The sequence below is a fragment of the Pinus tabuliformis genome, chromosome 7 (genome assembly GCF_031772625.1).
Source record: "Pinus tabuliformis cultivar Carrire ecotype Pingquan chromosome 7, CPIR1, whole genome shotgun sequence".
Classification (NCBI taxonomy): Eukaryota; Viridiplantae; Streptophyta; class Pinopsida; order Pinales; family Pinaceae; genus Pinus; species Pinus tabuliformis.
In genome coordinates, this window is record NC_142293.1 from 1,444,629,411 (window position 1) to 1,444,653,835 (window position 24,425).

The following is a 24,425-nucleotide window of genomic DNA, read 5'->3' on the forward strand; positions in this document are numbered from 1 at the left end:
TCCCAGCACTCAGTATGATCAATCTCCCTTCTCACAAGCAAGCTCAATTCAAACCTTAGCCTCTTTTGCTGCTCTCCAAGCCCCTATTTCCTTACGCAATTCCTATGGTTGAATAGCCCATATTAATGGGAATCCAGTGCATCCAAAAATATGCAATCCAAACTAGGTCCGTTTCTTGATTGCATGCATGATCTATACAACTCAGTAAATCATACAACTGATAGTACACTGTCCCTACACTCTAGTCTCGACTGGGTCTTTCTCTGAACTGACATGCATGAGTTTCTCATGAGGAAATCTTCAGTTAACTGGAGTAGCACTAGTAGATGCATTAGTGCACCAACTGATTGTTAACTCTCTATTAATTCCTCAAACAGTGTGGAACTAATTTAACTGAACATAACTCAGTAAATTGAGTTACCTAATTACAATTCACACTTAAACTCATACCGTACTCCTAAATTTTAGGGAGAACATATACATGACTACATAAAGACTTTCAACTCGAAATTCCTAAGCTAATTAAGTTAATTAAACTTAATTAACTATTTACAAGTTGCTATGAGAATAGAATTCAATTTTAATTCACAATTTAATTCAAGGACATATTAAATTGGAATTTCTGGATTCTATTTTTAACATTTCTTGTTGCTATTTTCAACAGAGTGTATGTTTTCACAATTATTCATATTGGGAGAACTTTTTGGATGAAACTATGTAGAATATTTTATATCTTGTCCAATGTTTCAGGTGGACTCTCCACCCACCATCAGGGATCGAGAATTTGTATGTTCACAAATGAGCACTGTTTATTCATTTATAGAAGAAATATTTAGAATTTAGAAGTAGTCGTTTAAATAATAAAAAAATAATAATAAACTAGACATTAAAGAATAAGATTATTAAGATAATAAAATAGTCATTAAAAATCAAATCAAATAAATTAGAAGAACAAAGGGGAAGAGAATCATAGGGGATTATTAGGACTATATTAGGATTAAGTAACTAGATGTTTAGAGTCAAATCAAGATAATTGAAAAATTAAAGGGAATGCCAATTAAAAAAAATAATAAATATAAATATAAATAAATAAATTTACTATTAAAAGAAAATGGTTAAACCTCATAAAACTTTAAAGCAGTTGTTCTGGTTAGTACCCCATGTTGAATTTAGGGGTTTACCAAATTCCCTGCTCACGTGGAAAATCATACATTGGTCAGATTAGGCGTTCCTATAAAGCTTGAACTAAAGAACATATTGTTGACACCAATCATCTCAAGCTTTCAAAGTTTTCCATAGCCGAGCACTCTTTTAATTCAATACATTTTGTTTATTTTAATCAAACCAAAATTCTTGCCTCTATTCCTTTTTACAACTTGAAAATCATTAGGGAGGCTCTTGAAATAGAGAAGCACCCTGGAAACTTTAATCGAGAAGATGGCTATAAATTAAGTCATTCTTGGCATCCTGTTATCCACCATCTAACTCATTAGTTATTGCTCCCCCCTTCTTTTTCCTTATCTCTTTACATTTTTCTTCTCTTCTCCTTTCTTTATCTCTCCTTACCCTCCTTGCTTGGCTTCCCTTTCCTTCAATCATTGTTAAAATTATTTAACCAATTATTCATTTTATTATTTAACAATATTTCATTTTATTTTTAATCCAATAATAAATATTTTAATCTTTCATTTTCATTTTTATAATTATTTCCTTTTCTCCGCTTATCAACCATCAAATTTTTTAAGCTTTGGTGATTTGGCTATTTTTATATTTTCTCTCTTGTTAATTAATGCTATCTAAATTTCCCTTATCCTCTTTATTATTATTAGTATTAACTTCAATTTCCTTTTAATTTGCATCCCTTTAATTAATCAATTTGTTTAAATCTCTTGACTTGACTCTTAACTATTAATTTAATCCTTTTATTATCCTCATTTTCCTCTTAATTCTCTACCCCCTACTTAATTAATTAATTATGTAAATATGGGGGCTTAACCATTTTCTTTAAATAGTAAATTTATTTATTTTTATTTTTATTTTTTTAATTGGCATTCCCTTTAATTTTTTAATTATCTTGATTTGACTCTCAACATCTAATTAGTTAATCCTAATATAGTCCTTAAAATTCCTTATGATTCTCTTCCCCCTTGTTCCTCTATTTTATTTTATTTGTTTATTTTTAACAACTATTTTATTATCTTAATAATATTATTATTTAACAACTAGTTTACTATTTTAATATTATTATTTAATGGCTAATTCTAAATTCTAAATCTTTCTTCTATAAATGAATACACGGCATGCTTGTTTGTGATCACTCAAATTATCAATCCGTGATGATGGGTGGAGAGTCCACCCGAAACGTTGGACAAGATATAAAATCCTCTACACAGTTTCATCTGAAAAACTCTCCCAACCAATCTCTTAGTTTAGAAATTGTTGGATTTCATAAGCACCATATATGCTTGATGTAATTGTGTGATTTATGTGTAATAGAAAAATAATTGTGTGTGCATATTTATGCTTCTTTCTTGTATCAGATTTGGTAGCTCTTGGTTAACTCATTCTGAGAGGGCCCATGAAAGTGTAAAAGTAGTGGGAGGTTGATATGTATGTTGTGGTAATTTTGGCAACAGAGTAGGCATGTGTAAAAGTGAGGACTCCTTCTGGTGCTTTGTGAATCTGAGTGCATTGAATGGATGTAAGGGCTTTTGCATCTGTGGTTTCACTCACTATATTTTCCTGCGGTGTTGACCCAACACTCAGCTTGACATGATTGTTGTTTCATCCGGAACAAGAAGATGTCCTATTGCTAATAGAAGCGACCAGTCAGGAAATGTATGAATCATCACGAGTCTTAGTTGGTATTGGTGGAGGCTTCTGACACATATATTGCAAGAAGCATGTTGTGGTAATGATTGACAGAGTTCTCTGTGCATATTGCATCATAGGAGATCGGGATGGTGACGACGCAAACAGTAGAACTATGAGATATAAGAGTGTGATGATTAGTGTGAGAGCATCAATCCAACAACGAAGCCACTCAATTGAAAAGCTGTTAGGGTCCAACCCTAACCCCCTTATTTATGTAATAGGGTCGAGTCATAGTTATAGTTAGTTAAAGAGTCAATAAAGCCCATATTAATAATTGTAAGTGGTTGACCCGCATTTAAAGAAGGGACCACAGTTAGTTGCAAATGGGCCATGGTATTAGATAGATGGTATTAATAAGAACCATGGTACTGACCCATGGTATTGCATGTATGAATCCTATATAAAGGATAGAGACTCCCCTTGACGGGCATCGTGTCTTATTTTGTAATCGAGCCCCACTCTATTGCAGGTTGCCCCCTCGAAGAGGTAAGTGAACATTGCTTTCCTTTCTGAATAATAAAATACATGCTATTATTTCTCATTGTTCTGCGTTCTAGGTATATTTCTTCGCATATTTGGTATTCTGGTATCTTCTCGTAGGTTAAGAGCATAACAAGTGGTATCAGAGCACTTTCCAGGGTTGGTGAGATCTCCATTTTTAGCAGATTTTTTTTGTCTAAAGACGTGTTCTGGCGTCTTTAAACCACGTGATCTGTCGTTAAGCGCATAAACCTGCGGATTTAGGGAGGCATGCATGCAGGAAATACAAGAGGTGGTCACGCTTGTTGGACTCCCTTGTAACCCCTGTGGGTACCCCTTCGAGTAGTAGCGAATTAGACAAAACCGCGCATGGAATGTCTTCCAAGTATCCTCTGGGTATATCAGAAGCCCCCTAGGCTCACCTGAAACCTCGCCATAGATAAACTGTCCACCGTCTTGCTGCTACAGTACATTGAGAACAGCACTTGGGGAGATTACTCGCGCGTACGATAGGGTAGTTGGGTAGTACGGCTAAGGGTACGGTTGATCCTCCTTAGTTAGTGCCTTGAAAGATTGGGCTGAGTACTACTGTTGGACTGTTATGTATATTTCGATCTGTAGCACCTGACACTCCTTGAGACCATAGTTCCCTTGTCTCTCTCTAGATCGTGCATCATCTTTTCCAGATCAGATCTAGCAGGTTGGGTTCTATCGCAGCCGCAACAATTAGATCCACCATTCAGATCTAGCAGTAGGGGTTCGATCACTGCCACATTCCTACTCATACTCTACAGTTGAGGGTTTCGCCGACAGATCTGACTATTTGTGCAGGGAGGCCTGTGGCTTCTGTACCTTGGCGTGATTCTCGTAGGACATTGGGCATAATTAACTTTTCTGGGAATCGGCTACTGCAGTATTCCTAAGCGAGGAGTAAAACTCCTTTCGGAGTAACAAAAAAAAAAGTCTGAGACCCTCTCGGGACGCTTATAGGAGAATTAGCCCATAAGAATCAGGTCGATGGGCTGAGCAAGGTGGTACCATTAACTTGTCAGCGTCAAAATTCAGGTGGTCCCAAATTTTTTTCATAGTAACGACAAGTGCATCAGATCTATGCATGGTACAAACCAGAGCTCAAGCTATGGCCAATGAGAAGATAGACACCCTTGAACAAAAGTTGGAGGAATTAACGAAGCAGATCCAGTCCTTAAATGACACAATCACAAAGGGCAAGTCGGGGGTACAATCGGAGGCATATGCTTTTAATGAAAACCTTGAGGGTGAATCTAGCCATTCTCTTCACTTCTATGGAAACCACCAATAGTCCCAGCCTCGACCACCCAAGCTGGACATGTATAAATTTGATGGCTCTCATCCGGACATATGGCTATCACAAATGGAGAAATATTTCACATTGAATCACATCAGAGATGATGTGACTAAGCTAAGTGTGGGAAGCTTGTACTTGGACCAAGAAAGATGGCAATGGTGGCAGTGGCATCAACGCTACTATGCAAGGCCAATGACTTGGTAGATATTCTCAAAAACCCTTTCTGATCGCTTTGACCATGAATCTACCTTTTTGGGTCGTCTTACTAAGCTCCAATAGACATGCATAGTGCAAGAATATATTAAAGCCTTTGAAGCATTAGCCTTCCGCACAGGAGGTCTAGCAGATGAGTTCTACTTGGAATGTTTTATCAGTGGTCTCAAAGACGCCATACAAGCCCACGTCCGGATGCACCACCCAGTCACATGGCTGGTAGCTTGCACAATAGCTCGTGAAGTAGAATGCGTGTTAGCGGCCTAGTCGACTCGTCCAAATTTCATAGCCAAGGGACGCCCCACCCAGGCTTCGAGCACTACCCAAACACTTAAGGTTCAAAAGGTGTCACCAACGGAAATGGCGGAAAGATGAAAGCAAGGATCGTGTTACTACTGTGATGAGAAATACTCCCCGGGGCATAAATTCAAGGAACCCAAATTCTTTCAAATTGATTCTACTGATCACAGTTCATCTGAGGAAGCCCCACCAATTGAGGGACCAGAGGAGGAAGATGAGGACAACCAGCCAGACAATGAGCTCCCAACTACACCAGAAGAACCAGTTATCTTGCTCCATGCTTTGGTAGGAATTTCTTCTCCCCAAACTCTCAAAATCAGAGGTTTTATTAAACATCGCCCTATAGTAATCTTGATTGATAGTGGCAGTACGCATAACTTTATCCATTAAAGGGTCACTGAAGCAGTGCATTGTTTTGTCAGAGAAGTCTCTAATTTCCAGGTCTAGATTTCTGATGGGGGGTCAATGAAATGTGAAGGCCACTGTGACAATGTCAAACTTCAGATGGGGGATTATCACCTAAAGATCCACATGCTTTCCATCAACATGGGTGGGTGTGACATTTTCTTGGGTGTTGAATGGCTCTGCACACTCGACCCAATCACAATGGATTTCTAGGAGTTATATATGAGCTTTAAGCAAAAGGACCACACACATACCCTCCGGGGACTCCAGGCAGGTGCTCCTTCTATCATCAGCTTGCATAGGATGGAAAAGTTGTTAAAAAAGGGCCACCATGGAGTTATAGCCCAATTTAATGCCATCCAGGCCTTTGAGCCCACTTCTCTTCATATTCATCCTGAGATGCAATAGGTCTTAACAACCATCTGCATGTCTTTGACAAGCCTCATGAGCTTCCACCCTCGAGAGGGGAACATGATCATAGCATTACTTTGGTCCCAAGGGCACAACCACCAAATGTGCGCCCATATAGATATCCTTTCGCACAAAAGAATGAAATTGAAAAAATCATCAAGGAACTCCTATAAGCCGGTGTCATTCGTCCTAGCATTAGTCCTTATTCATCGCTTGTGGTCATGGTGCTCAAAAAATATGGGGAATGATGTATGTGTCCAGAATTTAGGGCCCTCAACAAGCTGATGATCAAAGATAAATTTCCCATCCCGGTTGTTGATGATTTTCTGGATGAACTAAATGGGGCTCAGTTCTTTACTAAGCTCGACCTTCGCTCGGGCTATGACCAAATTCACATGAAAGAAGTAGACATTCCAAAGACTGCTTTCCGAACTCATGAAGGCCATTTTGAATTCCTGGTCATGCCATTTGGTCTCTGTAATGCCCCATCCACTTTTCAGAGCCTCATAAATCACCTGCTCAAACCATATCTCAGAAAAATTGTCCTTGTTTTTCTTATGACATCCTCATCTACAGCCTCACCTGGGAAAACATCTTCAGCATGTAGACCTGCTCTCGCAACTACTCCGGAAGCATAAATTATTTGTCAAATTGTCCAAGTGCTCTTTTGGCATGAAAGAAGTCGAGTATTTGGGCCACATTGTGGGGCATGAAGGTGTCAGGGTGGATCCCAAAAAAATCCAGGCAATGCGGGATTGGCCTCAACCAAAGACCCTGAAGAGTTTGAGAGGATTTTTGGGTCCCACTGGCTACTATCACAAATTTGTCCGCAATTATGGTCGCATTGCTAGACCCCTTACTCACCTTCTCAAGAAAAATTCATTCCTCTGGAATGATGAAGCACAACAGGAATTTATAGCTCTCAAACATGCTATGTGTTCCACTCCCGTATTGGCACTACCCGACTTCACCAAATCTTTTGTGATTGAATGTGATGCTTCAGGTACGGGTATTAGGGTTGTCTTAATGTAGGAAGGTTGACCCTTGGCCTTCACTAGCCAACAACTAAGTGGGACAAATTTGGGACAATCTACCTATGAGAAGGAGATGATGGCCATCTTACATGCAGTGGATACTTGGCAACCATACTTATTGGGGTAGTGTTTCCAAATCCGCACAGACCATCAAAGCCTTAAATATTTTTTGGAGCAATGCCTATCCTCGCCACAACAAAATAAATGGCTAGCCAAAATGTTGGGATATGATTATGAGATAATTTACAAGAAAGGGCGCAAAAATGTCGTAGTGGATGCTTTATCATGCCAATTTGAGGAGGAAATCACCCTGATAGCAATCTCTTTTCCCATTCCAGAGTGGATTGAAGAGGCTCGCAAGGAATGGTTTTCACATCCTTCGCTCTCCCAACTCATTAATAAATTGCAGGCAGATCCAAATTCCACAGCGGGCTACTCTTGGAAGGATGATATTCTTCTCTACAAGGACAAAGTAGTGATATCACCAACATCCATCCTCAAAAGTCACATTTTGGTAGTGTTGCACTCATCTCCCACTACAGGCCATTCAAGCTTTCAGAAGACTTATGCTCACACTCGACGTTCATTCTTTTGGATAGGCATGAAAAAGGACATTCTTACTTTTGTAGCTAAGTGTGATGTGTGTCAGCACCATAAAGGAGAAACAGTCAAATCCCCAGGCACCTTACAGCCATTGCCCATCCCTACCTCAATCTGGACGGAGGTTTCTATGGATTTCATTACTGGTCTTCCGAAGTCAGGCAACAAGTCAGTCATCATGGTGGTTGTGGATAGACTTTCTAAGTATGCTCATTTTTGCGCCCTACCCCACCCTTTTACACCCACTTTGGTGGCTCAATCTTTCATGGACCAGATCTTCAAATTGCATGGCATGCCCACTTCCATTGTGTCTGATCGTGACCCGATCTTCACCAGTAACTTTTGGCAGGAACTCTTCAGGCTATAAGGTACCCAACTACAACTCAGTACTTCCTATCATCCCCAAACTGATGGTCAAACTGAAGCAGTCAACAAATGTCTGGAGACCTACCTCAGGTGTTTCACTTCAGAAAAGCAACATCTATGGGTACAGTGGTTACCTCTAGCTGAATGGTGGTATAATACTAACTATCATGCCACCACCAAGATGACTCCATATGAAGCAGTTTATGGTCAACTCCCCCCTTCACCTACTTCTTATATCCAAGGATGCTCTAAGGTACAAGCAATGGATCAACTCCTACAAAACTGTGCAACCATGCTTGCCCACCTCAAAGAGAATCTCCATTAAGCTCAAAATAGCATGAAGCAACAGGCAGACAAACGTCGTTCAGAGTGCAAATTTGAAGAAGGGGATCAAGTATTCTTGAGGCTGCAACCATATAAGCAAATATCACTCAAAGACAAGGGTTGTCAGAAATTATCTCCAAAACTCTACGGACTGTATCAAATACTTCAATGCATCAGAGAAGTAGCCTACAAGCTAGCCTTGCCACCCACTACAAAAATCCATCTCGTCTTCCATGTCTCATGCCTCAAGAAAGTGGTTGGGAACAATTACAGAATTCAAACCTGTCTACTGGAATTGGATGAAGAAGGTTCAATCTAGCTCCAACCTGAATAGGTTCTTGACACGCGAGAACGGCATCTGTGCGGTCGCACGATCAAGGAGGTCCTCGTCAAGTGGAAAGACACCTCTCCAGAAGATGCGACCTGGGAACCATCCACTGTTCTTCAACAGTTTCTGCAGCTTCAACCTTGAGGACAAGGCTATTTTTATGGGGGAGAGCATGTTAGGGTCCAACCCTAACCCCCTTATTTACGTAATAGGGTCGAGTCATAGTTATAGTTAGTTAAAGAGTCAATAAAGCCCATATTAATAATTGTAAGTGGTTGACCCACATTTAAAGAAGGGACCACAGTTAGTTGCAAATGGGCCATGGTATTAGATAGATGGTATTAATAAGAACCATGGTACTAATCCATGGTATTGCATGTATGAATCCTATATAAAAGATAGAGACTCCCCTTGAGGGGCGTCGTGTCTTATTTTGTAATCAAGCCCAGCTCTATTGGAGGTTTCCCCCTCGAAGAGGCAAGTGAACATTGCTTTCCTTTCTAAATAATAAAATACATGTTGTTATTTCTCATTATTCTGTGTTCTGGGTCTATTTATTCGCATATTTGGTATTCTGGTATCTTCTCGCAAGTCAAGAGCATAACAAAAACATGTGTTTTCATTAGGGGAATTTTGAGGTCTAAAATAGGCCTCCTAAAGAAATTATAAAATAATAGTCGAAATAATAAAATAATATTAGATTACATCATCAAATTTTAGAGGGAAAAAAGAGAAAAAGCTATTATTTCAACTTATCTCCCTATTGGTTTACTCAAATTTCGAGTGGAAACACTCATTGGATTCAAAATTTGATTCCACATCCAAGGAGTACCCATGTTGCATACTTTCGATGGACCTTACTACATTAAAAATGAGAAATACATGAAAAACATGATTACAATCACATTTTTTCATGTATTTCCATTTGTCGTATAGCAGGGTCAATCGAAAGTATGCAACATGGGTACTGCTTGGATGAGGAATTAAATTTTTCATCCAACGAGTACTCCCGCTCAAAATTTGAGTAAAACCTTAGGGAGATAAGTTGAAAATATGAGTTCATAAAGTAGTTCTATTATTTTTTACTTTTTTACTCCAAAAATGGTGAATCATCCCCCGTGGTTGACATCATCACATTGAATCCTATTGGTTATTATAAAGTTTATTTTGGTTGTAAATTTATCTTAGGAGGCCCATTTTAGACCTCAAAATTCCCCTAATGTCATCTTAAGCCCTAAGTGGAGGTGTAGACCTCTTATTGCGTGTTAAAGAGTGTGATCAGCTTGAGCGAGATTGGTTTTGTAGTTTGATGTTGCTTGAACAAGTGTTGGCTTGAGGGGGCCTGACCCAGGTTCAACGTTAATTAGCTAAAATAACCCCTATACTATTAGCCCTTTCGACATCAGCCTGTGGAGCGCAGACCGAAGTCTCACCCGAAGCACTATGGGGGGATGCTGGAACCAAGTTTCCGCACCCTGAGATGGTTGTGATGTCGTTTGATTCTCTCTATTCCGACCTTCCCGCAGGTCACTTCGCTCTATGGCTTGCAAGATGAGCCCTTTATTCTGTCCTTTAATACCTTTGCAAAAGGGTATGATCGACCTTTGCGCAGCCCTAGCTTGTTGCTCAGGTACTTTCATGTTGCTATGGCAGCGTGCCGTGCAGATTCCCAAATTACTCTAAGTGACTTGCTTATCTTATCCAATACTTATAGTTATCACCGCATAAACAGATAATCGTCATTGTGTTCAATTATTCAATGTAATTGCATTCATTCGTGCATCACATAAGCATAATAAAAGAAATTCATACATAACATATCAAGATGCAATAACAAAACAAAGTCATGGGAATTGCAAAATATCTTTCTTTATTAATATCTTCCAAGTGTTCACAACTTTGTCCACCCTGTGCACACAGCTGCAGGGGTCCGCGTACTCAGCTGCGGACTTCTACCCTAGGCCCCTGCGCACTCAGCTGTAGAGCCTCTACCTATGCTACAACCCAAGACTTATACTTCTTTCTTCAAAGCTACGACTCTCTTACCTTATTCATCATTCTATGTCTCTAAAACTACTTAGAGCTTAGCTATTTTTATACAATCCCATGGTCCACGGACCATGGGTAGATCTCTTACAACTGAATTTACTTTTCAAAACTAAGGGCCGACTACCCTTTATGACACATAACACTTTCGTGCTTCGCAACCACAAAATGCGGAGACTTTACTATTTTATTACAAAATTTAACTCCAACATGGGCTTTTAGCACCAAAACTACCCTTGGGGGATCGTACTCCCAACAAAAAGTATGCAACAAAAATTCTACAATCCACGTCTTTGAGAAGTGTTGACTCGATAGACAGTAGCCGTTGGGTGGAGATACCCAACCAAAAAGAAAGCATCATTTTCATATAAGAAAATTCGCCTTTATGATAGGAGCTTAAATGTTTGAGGCAAAGATTATAGCAGTGTTTGTGCGAGAACAAGAAGGGGAGACTACTCCTGAAATTTCACCACAGATATTATTGAGTAATTTCACTCACACCCGATTTTCCTTTGCTTATACTATTGTTACTGAGAAGTGGAACTAGTTGTTGAACCCATCCTAAGAGTCGTGAAACTTGAGATAATTTATAGTGTATTTAAGGACTTAAATTTGTGTTGACAGACATTGCCAAGTGATTCAAGTGCTTATGTGTGGGCTACAATTACAAAGTAACAATCATAGAGTAATTGTTTATTTTTAAATATGGAACAAATAGTTTGAAAAATTCAATGGCTCAAACTTCTATACCTAGAAGGTGAAAATCCAAATGAATTTGATGCATAAAAAGTTATGGAGTTTAGTAGAAGGAGTAGAACCAACTCATGAAGACCCTAAACAATTAATTGAATGGCAGAAAAGGGAAGAGAGAGCTGAGTCTATTATAGGACTATCTTTGTCAGATTCACAACTTCACCTTATAAACTTAGAAAAATCCTCTGCACAAATATGGAAACAATTAAGTAAGATATTTGGGGAAAAAGTTGTAAATGCAAAATTCTCTTTGAAATTGCAGTTATTCAAACTCAAAATGCATGACGGGGTATCATTGTCTACATATATAAATGATCTAAAATCACTTATAATCAAGCTAGAGGAAATTGGGGCAAAAATAGAAGAAGAAGATGTTAAGGCTATTTTATTAAATAGTTTATTTCAAATTATGATAATCTTATTTTCACCTTAAGTCAATTTTCCTCTCGATCACTAGATGAAATGATTGCAACACTCCTAGTAGAAGAGAAGAGGATGAAATCGATTGATGTAGAGGACAATTCACATGTTGAGATGGTACTATTCTCTAAGGGAACAATCAATAAAAATGACAAGTCAGTGAAATGTTTTTACTATCGAAGACATGGACACACAACATTCAATTGTAAAACTCATGTCAAAGATCTCTTAACTGGTAAATTAAAAGAATCAGCTAACATAGTTACTTTTGAAGACTTGACAAAGGCCAAGCTTGAGGACTTCTCAGATTGTGACAATGATGTTAAATTCAATATAGAGCCTCTCATACTTTTCTAAAACAACTATCATTTATAGCATTGGTTACATGTTATTAATGTGTGTATGTAAGTGTGTATGCGAAGAAAGGCTAGTTGTATAATTGACTGCTAAATACACTCAATACTCAGACAACTTACCTATATAAGTATCAAAATTATAGTTCGTTGCATTTTGATAGATGGTAGTTAGACCATAGAGTGCTTCAGTATCGAGATTGTCCTTCAAGAGGTCAAGAAGCATCAATTCTACAAACTCTGTCAATGATGGTCAAAGGTAGTAATGTTTTAAATGGAGATCAAGTGGTAGCTCATGTGGTGGTGAAGAAAGAGCGATGTTTGTGAGATTCAAGAGTGGATGTAATTGTTGATGAAGACCATATCAGATAGATGTGATTTATATGTAATTTGTGATTTATGTAATAATGTAAGCTTTCGGGGAAGACTTGGAAATAATGCTCACTTTAGCAAATAGGTAGATTTGGTTTGTTGAGTGGTTGGGTTCAACAACCAATCTCTCTGTTTAGGAATTGTTGGATCCTATAAGCATCATATATGCTCGATGTAATTGTGTGAAACAAAAAAATAATTGTGTGTGCCTACATTTATGTTTTTCTTTGTGATATGTACAATATATATATATTATTCATTGTCAATTAATAAAAAACAATAGCTTTTCTAATTTCGTTAACAACTCATAATCATAAATAAATTAAATAGACATTTTACCAACTTATACTTAAAAAGTAAATCTTTATGATTATTATTGTTATTAACATATTGTAAAATTACCAACGAAAAAAACTAACTCAAAAACATAAATTTAAATTTATTTGTTGCTAATATTAATAACACGTAGTAAAATTAACAATCTTTTATATTTTATGTTTTCACCGGAAGAAAAAAAAAAAAAAAATTATAATTTTTTTACATTAAAATCTATTTGTATATTTTAATGTAAGTCTTATGAATTATTTTAAACTTATTATCATCTAAAATTAGATAACAACGTCGCTCCTATGCTCTGTTGTCATAATTAACTAAGATTAAGACATGCATGTGTTGGGGATAGCTTCAAAGAGAGGTTGTTGAGGTGTTCTTGTTATGGTGTTGCATCTTTAGTTTTATTGGGAGCAATGTCGTCCCAAAGGTACTTTGGAAGAGAATTATGGATGTTGTCTCAATCATCTGGTTTGTCGTTCTAACGACTCCGAGGGAGACACTAATGGGAAACCATTCGTTGGTCCATTTGTAACTGAGCAAAGATAAAGTTTATTTTCTTGAGCCAACTGGGGTTGGGCCGCTTGCTTTGAATTATCAAATCTTTTGCCGACTGTAAACGTAAACTCGCCCATGCTCTTTTCGGTCAGTTGGTTTATTTCCTCTAGTTAATTTATGAAAGGACTACGCATTTTGCATAATTTATGAAAGGATTACAAATTTCTCATAATTTGCAAAAGATTACATGAAATATCAGATTTCATATTTACATGTAGGTGAAGCATTGATTTTCCATTCCCATTGGAATGATAATAGTTTATCTTAAAGCCTTATATAAGAAAGAAAAAAAGAAAATTATTTTAACGTTCACAAGGTTAAAGATAGCTTATGGGACAGATTGCTTCTTCATCTTGTTGATGTATTCGGCCTTTTTTCTGTGAAGCCTCACAATAAATGCTCCCAACTTCTCAAGAAACCCCTTGCTAAATAGATTATCCCAAGATCTAGCTACCAAAATATTTGCACAACTTTCCCTATTGCCTTTGAAGGCCTCACATTCTAAAATGAAGTTTGTATCACTCATTTAAGGTGGTGTTATGTGACTATGTTCATTATGGGATTTATTTTATATACAAAAAACAATGAAGGTGTTAATGAGATGATAAATTAAATAAGTAAGAGACATTTTTTTGGAATGGGTAAGTGAAAAATAGCAAGTATGGAAAGGTGCACATTATAGAAAACCTATAGAAGTATTTTCTCTCTTTAGATACACAATTATGGTGCAGTTGATTATTGGAGTAGAGATCTCATATGATGTGAAAGTGTAAATACATATATAATAGTAGCATTGTCGAATGATTGAACTCACCATAAAATCCAATCATTAGATAAGGGGGTTGATCAAAGCCTTATAGTTGAGTTGACCGGCTAGATTCTTGTAGCTCTTATTCTTGTTACTTATTTGCCTTGTTGGCCCCTCAAAACCTGAGCAGAGAACAAACATCCTTTCCCTTCTAAAAAATAAGGGCAAGGTATGACAGTGTTTTCCCTCAAATACATCGACAAGAATAAACTAATCCCTAGCTCAATTTACTTTCAATGAGGTTAGGAAAGGCATAGAAGGCAAACTAAAACCTATGATTCTTTTCAACTCATTTGAGATACTGAGCCCTTTCTCCTTAATTTCCTTAGCCCCTCAAAGGGCTATGTGAAGGGAAGGAATAAACAAATTTTCCATTGCAAACCAACCTATACAAAGCCCCACCAAATATAAGTGTCTTGATCCACAATGTTATAGATTGAAGCTAAAATTTTTCTCAAATTTGAGGGAAGAAAAGGCTTTACTTAAAATTAATTTGAGAAATCTTCAAAGAAATCCATTAATCAATAAAAAATAGAGAAATACCAAAAATATAAGTTAACATTTTCTAAAGGCCCACCATCTCTAGTCAATTGAGTAACTAAAATTTCTTGGTGATGACTTTAGTTATAGGTCTATTTCATATAGTGAAGGCCTTTATTCATTAAGGAAAATAAATTTTGGGGCACTAAAATGCTTCCAAGTCATGACTCTCATTATAGGTGCATTTGGTAGTGAACGCATTTATTAAGGTGGAGCAACTTGGAGCAAGGACCTCCCTAGGCTTCTATAGAGCTATATCATCTTGTGGTAACCTCACTAACTCAATGTTAACATATTGACTCATTACATTTCAATAACTAGAGGAATATAGAATAAGGCCCACGATAATAATATATACATATATAGAAACCTTGACCTTGTTATAATAGTGACTCTTTGTGGTTTATGGGTTGTTTGGCTTGTCGGTAATGTGTTATAAAGGAAAAGGATCTTATGGCATTGAGTATTGACTCTTAGATTTACACATGATTATATATGTATATGTATATGTATACATATATACATATATAGGTGGTACAAAAAGGTCTACCCATATCCAAAAGGCTCCACTAAATCAAGATTTCCTACCTACATTATAACACAACGTTGAGCTAGGACTTAGCTCAATTTGTAAAATTTGTGACATACCAAATAAATGACATTTCGTTTTAATATGCCTTGTCGTCAATAATATAAAATATAAATTTAGTAAGTTCTATATAACTATTTTTTTAAATTTAACTAGAAGATTTTATATTAACAAAAGTTGTGTTGAGATGATACTGCAAAAGTACAAAATTTCAAGATTTCAATCATTAGGATCTTATCTAAAACATCCATTACATAGTGAAGTATGATCCCAACTATTACGAGGGTGCATATTTTTATCAAACAAATCGACAAAATTTCAAGAGGTCAATCATTAGGGTGTTATCCAAAACATCCATTCCATAGAGAACTATGATTCCAACTACTACAAGGGGTGCATATTTTTATCAAAAATATTTTCATGAGAGTCTTTATAAAAAAAAAAACATCTAATATTAATATATAAAAGCATTGCATTAAGAGGGACCTAGAATTTGTGAGGGTTGTTCCACTATTCCAACATTTTATCCTATTGTTATTGATGGAACATTGAGGTCAATAAGGAATAATCTAATATAGGAGATGATGTTATATCTGAAGGTGTTGGAAATACCTACTTATGGAGATCTTTATCGCATTAAAGCCTTAGTTCATCCACCATAGAGTGAAAAGTGTCTACTTCATCATTGAAGTGACTAGCTGAATGCATGCGTTGGATGATTGTATCCCAAAGGAGTTCCACTTGAGATTCAAGGCACAAAATTCTAATTAACAATGTGTAGTGGCGATCATTATGAAATTCAAAGACATTATCCACGGGAACCCGGGGGGCTTACATTCTTAGGACCTATGGGAAGCATTGAGACAAAGCCATCAAATGGGATATGCATAGTGCAATTTATATGGATATAGAAGGTTGCACGGGGAAAAGGTGAAAACGATAACCAAAACCGTAAAATCTCCATAGTATTAGTTGCTTAAATATAAGAGAGGAACAAATTAATTGTGATGGCCATCATAGTAGGGGCCTACAACTAATAATGATTACCGTTATGGACAAGCATATCAACAAAGGCGAGTGAAATATGCAAGAGGCCAAGAAAAATGCATGTAGAATGTACCAAGAAATTACCATGAAGAGTTGGAGGATCTAGGACAGGTTGTGTTTTAATAAAATATGCATAGGGAGACCACATGGACATCTCTTCCTGTAATATTCCAAATTGAAATTTACAACAAATAACAGATACATGAGCTAAGCTCTTACTATAGCAAGTTGAGCAAAACCCAGGTTGAAATTGTGATGCCCAATTGTTGGAATGACTCCACCAAAAACCTCTGTGCTGACCCAAAAAATTACTTCCACTACTGCTGGAAGGAAATGGGAATTCAACCCTCAGATGTGCTCAAAAAATTATGAAATTTTAGCTAGCACCTTTTGTCAATAGGTCCAACCAAACCTAGAAATATCTCATGGACCCAAATGGTGGAAATGGTCCTAGAGTGAACTGCACCCTCCTCCAATAATTTTTTTCTACTGGTTGTTCACTGGAACACTGATTTATACCAAAAATATCACCTAGAAAATTCTATGAAATTAACCCCAAACTCCTCTAAAAAAACCCGCAAAAACCCAAAAATGGTTTGGGCTATTTCCAACCGCCCTAGGAGCCCCTAAAGAGTGTGTACTATCCTCTCTATAAAGCAAAACACATTGATGGGAAATGTTATGTTGAATAGGTGCCAAATCCTCCCCGAAAGGCCATCCCTAAATTTCTTGCAAGAATTCTACTCAAAAATATTCTTATTTATCTAGCTCACCTCTCCCTAAACACCCAGCCTCTCCACCTCTACGCAAGCTTTCCAATGACCCTCTGTGTAAGCCATAATTTGTGTAATTTGACCCTCTGGAATCCTTCACATTCACCCTTGAAGAATCCACTAAGAATGTTACCCTCAAGATGAATGTCTCTCTTGCCAAAAACCAGGATCAATCAACCCTTCCACACCTACAAATTTTTTCTCCACGTGTGGCCCTCTACACCTAGGAAAAATGTGCATTACTTCATTGGAGCACTAGTCAAATAGCTTGGAAGAAGCCTGGTATAGTCGGCTTCCTCCCTGCTAGGGAGACACATGAGGTTCTCCAAAGAAGGGGTTGGATTCCTGCTTGGAAATTCGTGTGCTAAACAATATTGGTTGTCTTGAGTTAAGAAGCTACAAGAGAAATATGATTTTGAATTTAAAGTGATAAAACACCCAAAATGGAGGTCCTCGTCCTCTATTTATGCTCATTTCCTCTCTCTCTCTTTTTGTGGGTCCCATTCTCCACTGACACACCTTCCCTCTTCTTTCTCCTCTTCCCACAAGTGCATGCTTCGTAAGGGAGTGTCAATTCATTCTCTGCGCCCCCCACATCCCACGAAGGAATTGATTTTCTCATTTCTCCTAAGTCCCATATGCCAAAATTGTCTCTAATGCCAAAAATTGAAGAATTACAATTTTCCTTAGAAATTTGGGGAACTTGGGATATCACAGTCCTCCTCACCAATTTACTTGTCCTCAAGCAATGCCTCATGAAGTGTTTACTCTATTGGATGACCTAAACTGTCACTGCAAATAATATCGGATTCCTAAATGTGCAGTCATCGTGTGGGTATTGCGCTAGTCTGGGCATCCTATGACTCCCTCGAGCTCCTGCATATCCATCCACTCCTGTAATCCTCTGTCATAACCCCGAATAAGGACAAATTCATAGTGATGAAGAATATCTGGTGAGGGCATCCCCTCAAAACCACCATCTACAAATCCTCGTCCATCTCCTGGTCCAAAGAATAGCAAGGAATGCGCTCCTCGACCCATAGTGATAATCTTGACAACCCCTCGACTAGCCTCCTGAAGGAGATGTCATCTTACCACTATCATCTCTATGATCCTCCCAAAACAAGATAGTCCGTTAACCCAATGGATCCCTAGATCCCACAGCCAAATTTGAAGCCCATCACTCCCCATTCATGTTGCTTGCCATTGAGTAGTGTCAATGGCTGCCAGGAACCACATGTGCCAATTGTCCTTCCATACTAGTGTAGTGCCCCGAGTCATCAACGAGTTACTAGGGGGAAACTTCTCTCCTTACAACTTAAACCAAATGGAAGACTTGTGTGATCTTCCCCTATAAAAACCAACTCATCCCTGAAAGTGCTTGAACTACTAAGTCCTGAGATGTCGAGATTTAGTGTTAATTGCAAAAAGAAATTGACATGTTGACGTTGTGACTCCCCAGTCATAACCGGTTGTCCATCATGCTCATACTAGGCCCTCCCCTTCTGTAACTCTCAGCCACCATACATGTAATGACCAAATATATGCCCAACCTGTGAGGACAACTCAACAGTGCTCGATCCTCCCACCCCATGGCTAGTCTCAATCCTAAGAAACAACAGGGAATACATGCCTCAGCACGTGGAAAAATTCGAAATGATCTCCCATGTGTTAACCCAAGAATGAACTAGATCACTCTCTATCAGGATCCTGCTCATCTCAAAGTAGAGTGATCCACTCATCAATTGAACCTTTGGATCCATACCCAAGTCTGTGGCGGAATAATTTTGACCATTTTTTGATCCATCCATACCACGTCTCTGATCCCTATAGGGACAAGATCCATATATCAAGGAAAAATATGGTGTATACCCCATGACTCTGCTCTTTCTTGGTCACACGACAAACTCTACCATCCTATCTCTAGATGGTGTACCAAAAAGCTTACGTGCCTTCCTATAGAAAAGGTTTATCATCCCCTACACTGCATGCCCCTGCAATGCTTTAGAATTCCCTATCAAAAGTGTGTCATATAGGTCTCCAATAATCATATCCTCAAGTGAATACTCGGGGGTTAAAGCATATGCTACCTCTACAGTGGCCCATATCATCCCTGTGCCTGTACCTTCCAACCCAAGCATAGTTTGTCTACCCCAACGGTAAAAATCCTCTCATGTCCATGATAATTTGGGTCACATCCAACCACCTCAAGTGAGCCTCTCATGCCTTGCTACTTGTGATGAGGGCGTGAAGGGATAACAACCATTTCTTATGTGATTGTATGTGAGTCCCTATGGGTATACCCAAGAGGCGCTCATCGTTGCATATCTATATACACCACATAATGCAACTGCTTGAGGCTGAGTTAATGTGCAACAACCACATCTAGTCGATATCACCATCTCCACCACCATGAATCCATAAACTCGGATGGTTGAACCTCTCCTCTTGAACCTCCTTGTGAAAACTAAGAGCCAAATCTCGATATGTGTCAGTGGTGATGTCACTATAGCTTGGCTCGTCAAAGACTCCTGTACCCCAAATGTCTTAGGGAAGTCACCACCCCCACCTATGGCCCTGTTTGGTGCCCTGCCAATGCCATGTCCATCAACCAACTCTTGTCCGAGTATGTCGAACACCCAACAACCTCATGTACGACCAACCTAACAGGACAACTCACTGAGCCTACCTAATCCCCTGTCGATCCAACCTGCCACTAGTGTTGACTAGAACTCTAATGGAGATCTGAAGGTGAGTGTGCACTTAGTCGTTGAATCCACCACCGAGCTACAACCATCACCGACCAAAGAGATAATGTGGTGGGGGATCCCACCTAGATCCCAATAATAGTCTGGCCTTGGAGCTCCTCTAGTAACCCAAATCCCTTGTTGAATTGTGGCCATGGAGATCTCCAAACACCTAGCCCGCTCCATCAAGTACCATATCAACACCTCTCTCCATCCAACCCCATGAGAGGGATTGAATGTAAGAACCCGTGTACTCGTAACAACTCCATCACGCAAATGTTGTGCCCTGTAGAACTCGTATTCCTTCGTTTTTTGTTGAAGTTTGTCTCACTCATTTAAGGTGGTGTTATGTGACTATGTTGATTATGGGATTTATTTTATATACACAAACAATGAAGGTGTTGATGAGATGTCAAATTAAATAAGTAAGAGACATTTGTTTGGAATGGGAAAGTGAAAAATAACAAGCATGGAAAGGTACACATTATAAAAAACCTATAGAAGTATTTTCTCTCTTTAGATACAGAATTGTGGTGCAAATTATTATTTGATTAGAGAGCTCGTATGATGTGAAAGTGTAAATACATATAATAGTAGAATTGTTGAATGACTGAGCTCACCATAAAATCCAACCATTAGATAAGGGGGTTAATGAAAGCCTCATTGGTTGCGTTGACCGGTTAAATTCTTGTAGCTTTTATTCTTCTTAATTCTTTGGCTTTTGTTGGCCCCTCAAACCCAGAGTAGAGAACGGACATCATTTCCCTTATAAAAAAATAAGGGAGAGGTATGATAGTTTTTTCCCTCAAATACATCGGCAAGAATAAACTAATCCCCAACTCCACTTACTTTCAATGAGGTTAGGAAAAACATATAGGGAAAACTAAAACCTATGCTTCCTTTTAACTTGTTTGAGATATTTGCCCCTTTCTCCTTAATTTCCTTGGCCCCTCAAAGGGCTGTGTGAAGGGAAGGAATAAACCATTTGTCCATTGCAAACCAAACTATACAAAGCCCCACCAAATATAAGTGTCTTGATCCACAATGTTATAGATTGAATCTAAAGTTTTTCTCAAATTTGAGGGAAGAAGAGGATTTCCTTAAAATTAATTTGATAAATCTTCAAAGAAATCCATTAATCAATAAAAATTAGAGAAATACCAAAAATAGAAGTTAACATTGCTAAAGACCCTCCATATCTAGTCAATTGAGTAACTAAAATTTATTGGTGATGACTTTAGTTATAGGTCTATTTGCTATAATGAAGGCATGTATTCATTAAGGAAAAGCAATTTTGGGGCATTAAAATAATTCCAATTCATGACTCTCATTATAGGTGCATTTGGTAGTAAAGGAATTCATTAAGGTGGAGCAACTTGGAGCAAGGCCATCCCTAGGCTTGTCTAAAGCTATATCATCTTGTGGTAACCTCACTAACTCAATGTTAACATATTGACTCATTACATTTCAATAACTAGAGGAATATAGAATAAGGCCCGCGATGATAATATATACATATATAGAAACCTTGACCTTGTTATATTAGTTATTCTTTGTGGTTTATGGGTTGTTTGGCTTGTTGATAATGTGTTATAAAGGGGTAGGATCTTATGGTATTGAGTATTGACTCTTAGATTTACACATGATTAGATATGTATATGTATATGTTTATATATGTATATGTATATGTATACATATATACATATATATAGGTGGTACAAAAAGGTATAACCATATCCAAAAGGCTCCACTAAATCAAGATTGACTACCTACATTATAGCGCAATGTTGAGCCAGGACTTAACTCAATTTGAAAAATTTGTGACATACCAAATGAATGACATTTCCTTTTAACATGCCATGTCATCAACAAGGCCACATAGCTAGCGTTCCCTCCGGCTTAGTTAAATTATTGAACTTTGAAAAGTATGAATCAATTATTTATGACATATTTCGATGGTTCTGCTCCAGTTTAAAATGTTTTTTTTTCCTTGTGTTGTGGATTATGTGTAAAAGTAATAAGGATTGTTTTTTTTCTTATGCATATTATTTAATATTTGACGGAAATACTATACCTGTTAGACTCTGTCTTCTATCAGAGATTGATTCTTCTTCAAAACAGGGTTTTGAAGAAGAAATCATTTAAATGTGCTGTTTAGATTATGTAATTTGTTCTTCAGCTATCCAAAAGGCAGCAGCAAACTTCCTCAGCTCCTATCTCTGCAAAAGCACAAACAAAAGAAACAAAACATCATCAGCAATCATGTCCATTTGTTTGATCTAGTCTAGAAATTGTCTTCCGTTGTCATTTGGTTATACAGCTCTCCATACATCTGGTTGCTCAAATCTGGTTACTTAGCAAAGGAATTGCTGGAATGAAAGGCATACTTTAAATCTCTTGACAAGCATATGCCTACGGCCTTGATTGCCTAACCTCTGCTGCAGACTTCTTGGCACATGGATTTACATATTTTGAGGTTTTTTAGAGGCATACTTTAGTCCATCATTGGATGCAAGCTGTAATGGCCAGCGACTTTGCAATTTCTCAATTCAGATTCCTTACAGAGCTCCTCCTTGTCCATGGAAGGCTGTCATATGTTCGGATTTCAAAGGTGGTAATCTATTTCACCTTCCTTTTGTGGGTATTCTGCTGCAAATTTTTATAATGATTGGTACCAAGCGTTATACAATGTCTTGTACAATATCCTTTTCACTTCACTTCCAGCATTAGCGATTGGAATTTTGGACCAGGATGTAAGTACCGCTGTTTCAAAGCAGTTTCCTCAGTTGTACAAAGCCGGCATTGACAACTTATATTTCAGATGGCAATTATTAGCAAGAGGGCTGCTGTCAAGTGTTTTACAATCCTTCATTATATTCTATCTTTCAATTTTAACTGGGTTTGATGGAAAATCCAATGGGAAATTTCTTGGCCAGTGGGATGTGGGGACACTGTCATTTTCATGTGTGGTTACTACCGTCAATCTCCAGCTTCTCATAGAACACGGGTCCAGATCTTGATTAGCCTCATATACCCTTTGCTGTTGCAGAGTATTTTTCCCTCATGTGTACCTCACAATTGGTTGCTCGCAAGTTATGCAAGTATGCATGCAGGTATAGGCCACTAAAGGCTCAAAACCACGACCAGGATTTCCAGTTTATGAAACTGCTTGTGATTACAATGGCATTGAAATCCAGTTTTATGACTTGATTCCAGAGAATAACTGGGAAGTTGACTTGGATCAAGTAGAGGCATTGCCCGATGACAAAACTGTGGCAATGGTTATCATTAATCCAAGCAATCCTTGTGGGGTGCTGTTGATGTCATTGTTCGTCTTTTTCACCACCACAATGTCAGTGTCATTTACTCTTAGGGAGACTCAATCACGCATGCTTAAGTTCACAGTTCAGCTTCAGCATCATGCACGTCATCATCTTCCAACATTTCAACTCATTTTTGTTCATGTGATTGAATCACTTGTTTTTGTACCTATCATGATTGGAATCCTTTTCTTCTTGTTTGAATTTTATGATGACCAGCTACTCGCCTTTATGGTGCTCACTCTTGTGTGGTTATGTGAGCTGTTTACGATGATCAGTGTGCGGACACCCATGTCAATGCAGTATTTTCCCCGGTTCTTCTTGCTGTACTTTTTGGTTTTTCACATATACTTTTTCTCGTACGCATATGGTTTCTCGTATTTGGCCTTTGCTGCTACAGCAGCTTTTATGCAGCACTTGATACTATATTTTTGGAATCGCTTTGAGGTGCCAGCATTGCAAAGGTTTATGTGGCAGAGAGATCAATTGCATCAACAGCCTGGGGTGCAGATAACTTCATCTACAATACTTACATCTACGTTCCATGTTACAAGATTAAATGCTAGGAGTGCAAACCAAATAGGTGGTTTTGGAGTTCATCAAGCTAGAGATAATCAACCAGAGGAAGGCGATGATAATCATGTTAGAAGAGCTCTCACTGGCAACACCGACATCTCTGATCCAAATTACCGGACAACTACCACTAGAGGTGTTAATACAGATTCTATCAGAACTACTAGCTCGAATGCAATGCAAAATAGTGACCTGAGAGAGAACAGTACATCTGGTGGACTTATTCAAACAGGCTACAGGATTAGACTTGCCCCAAACAGCTCAAACTGCTGGATCTTTGATGAACCAAAATTCACTAATGTCAATTAGTTCACTGCTGTTATGGATTTTAGGTGGTCCTCCCGATGAATTGGTTTCCTTGCCTATGTTCAGAGAAAGCAGGGACCAACGGTTGGCTAACAGTGATTCCCCTGAGCAAGAGAACCAGCCAAATGTACACAGTTCTTGGTGGAGGGGATCCAGTGATTTGGAGGGATTGCGGCAAAGAAGTGGTCACTCTGTTGAAACCTGAAATATGGTTTATATGATGATGCA

The 24,425-nt window shown here is 38.1% G+C and overlaps 1 pseudogene; it reads left to right on the forward strand.

The window, feature by feature from the left end:
* The window catches only part of LOC149253120 (uncharacterized), a 116,689-nt pseudogene extending 92,264 nt beyond the window's left edge, over positions 1 to 24,425 (forward strand).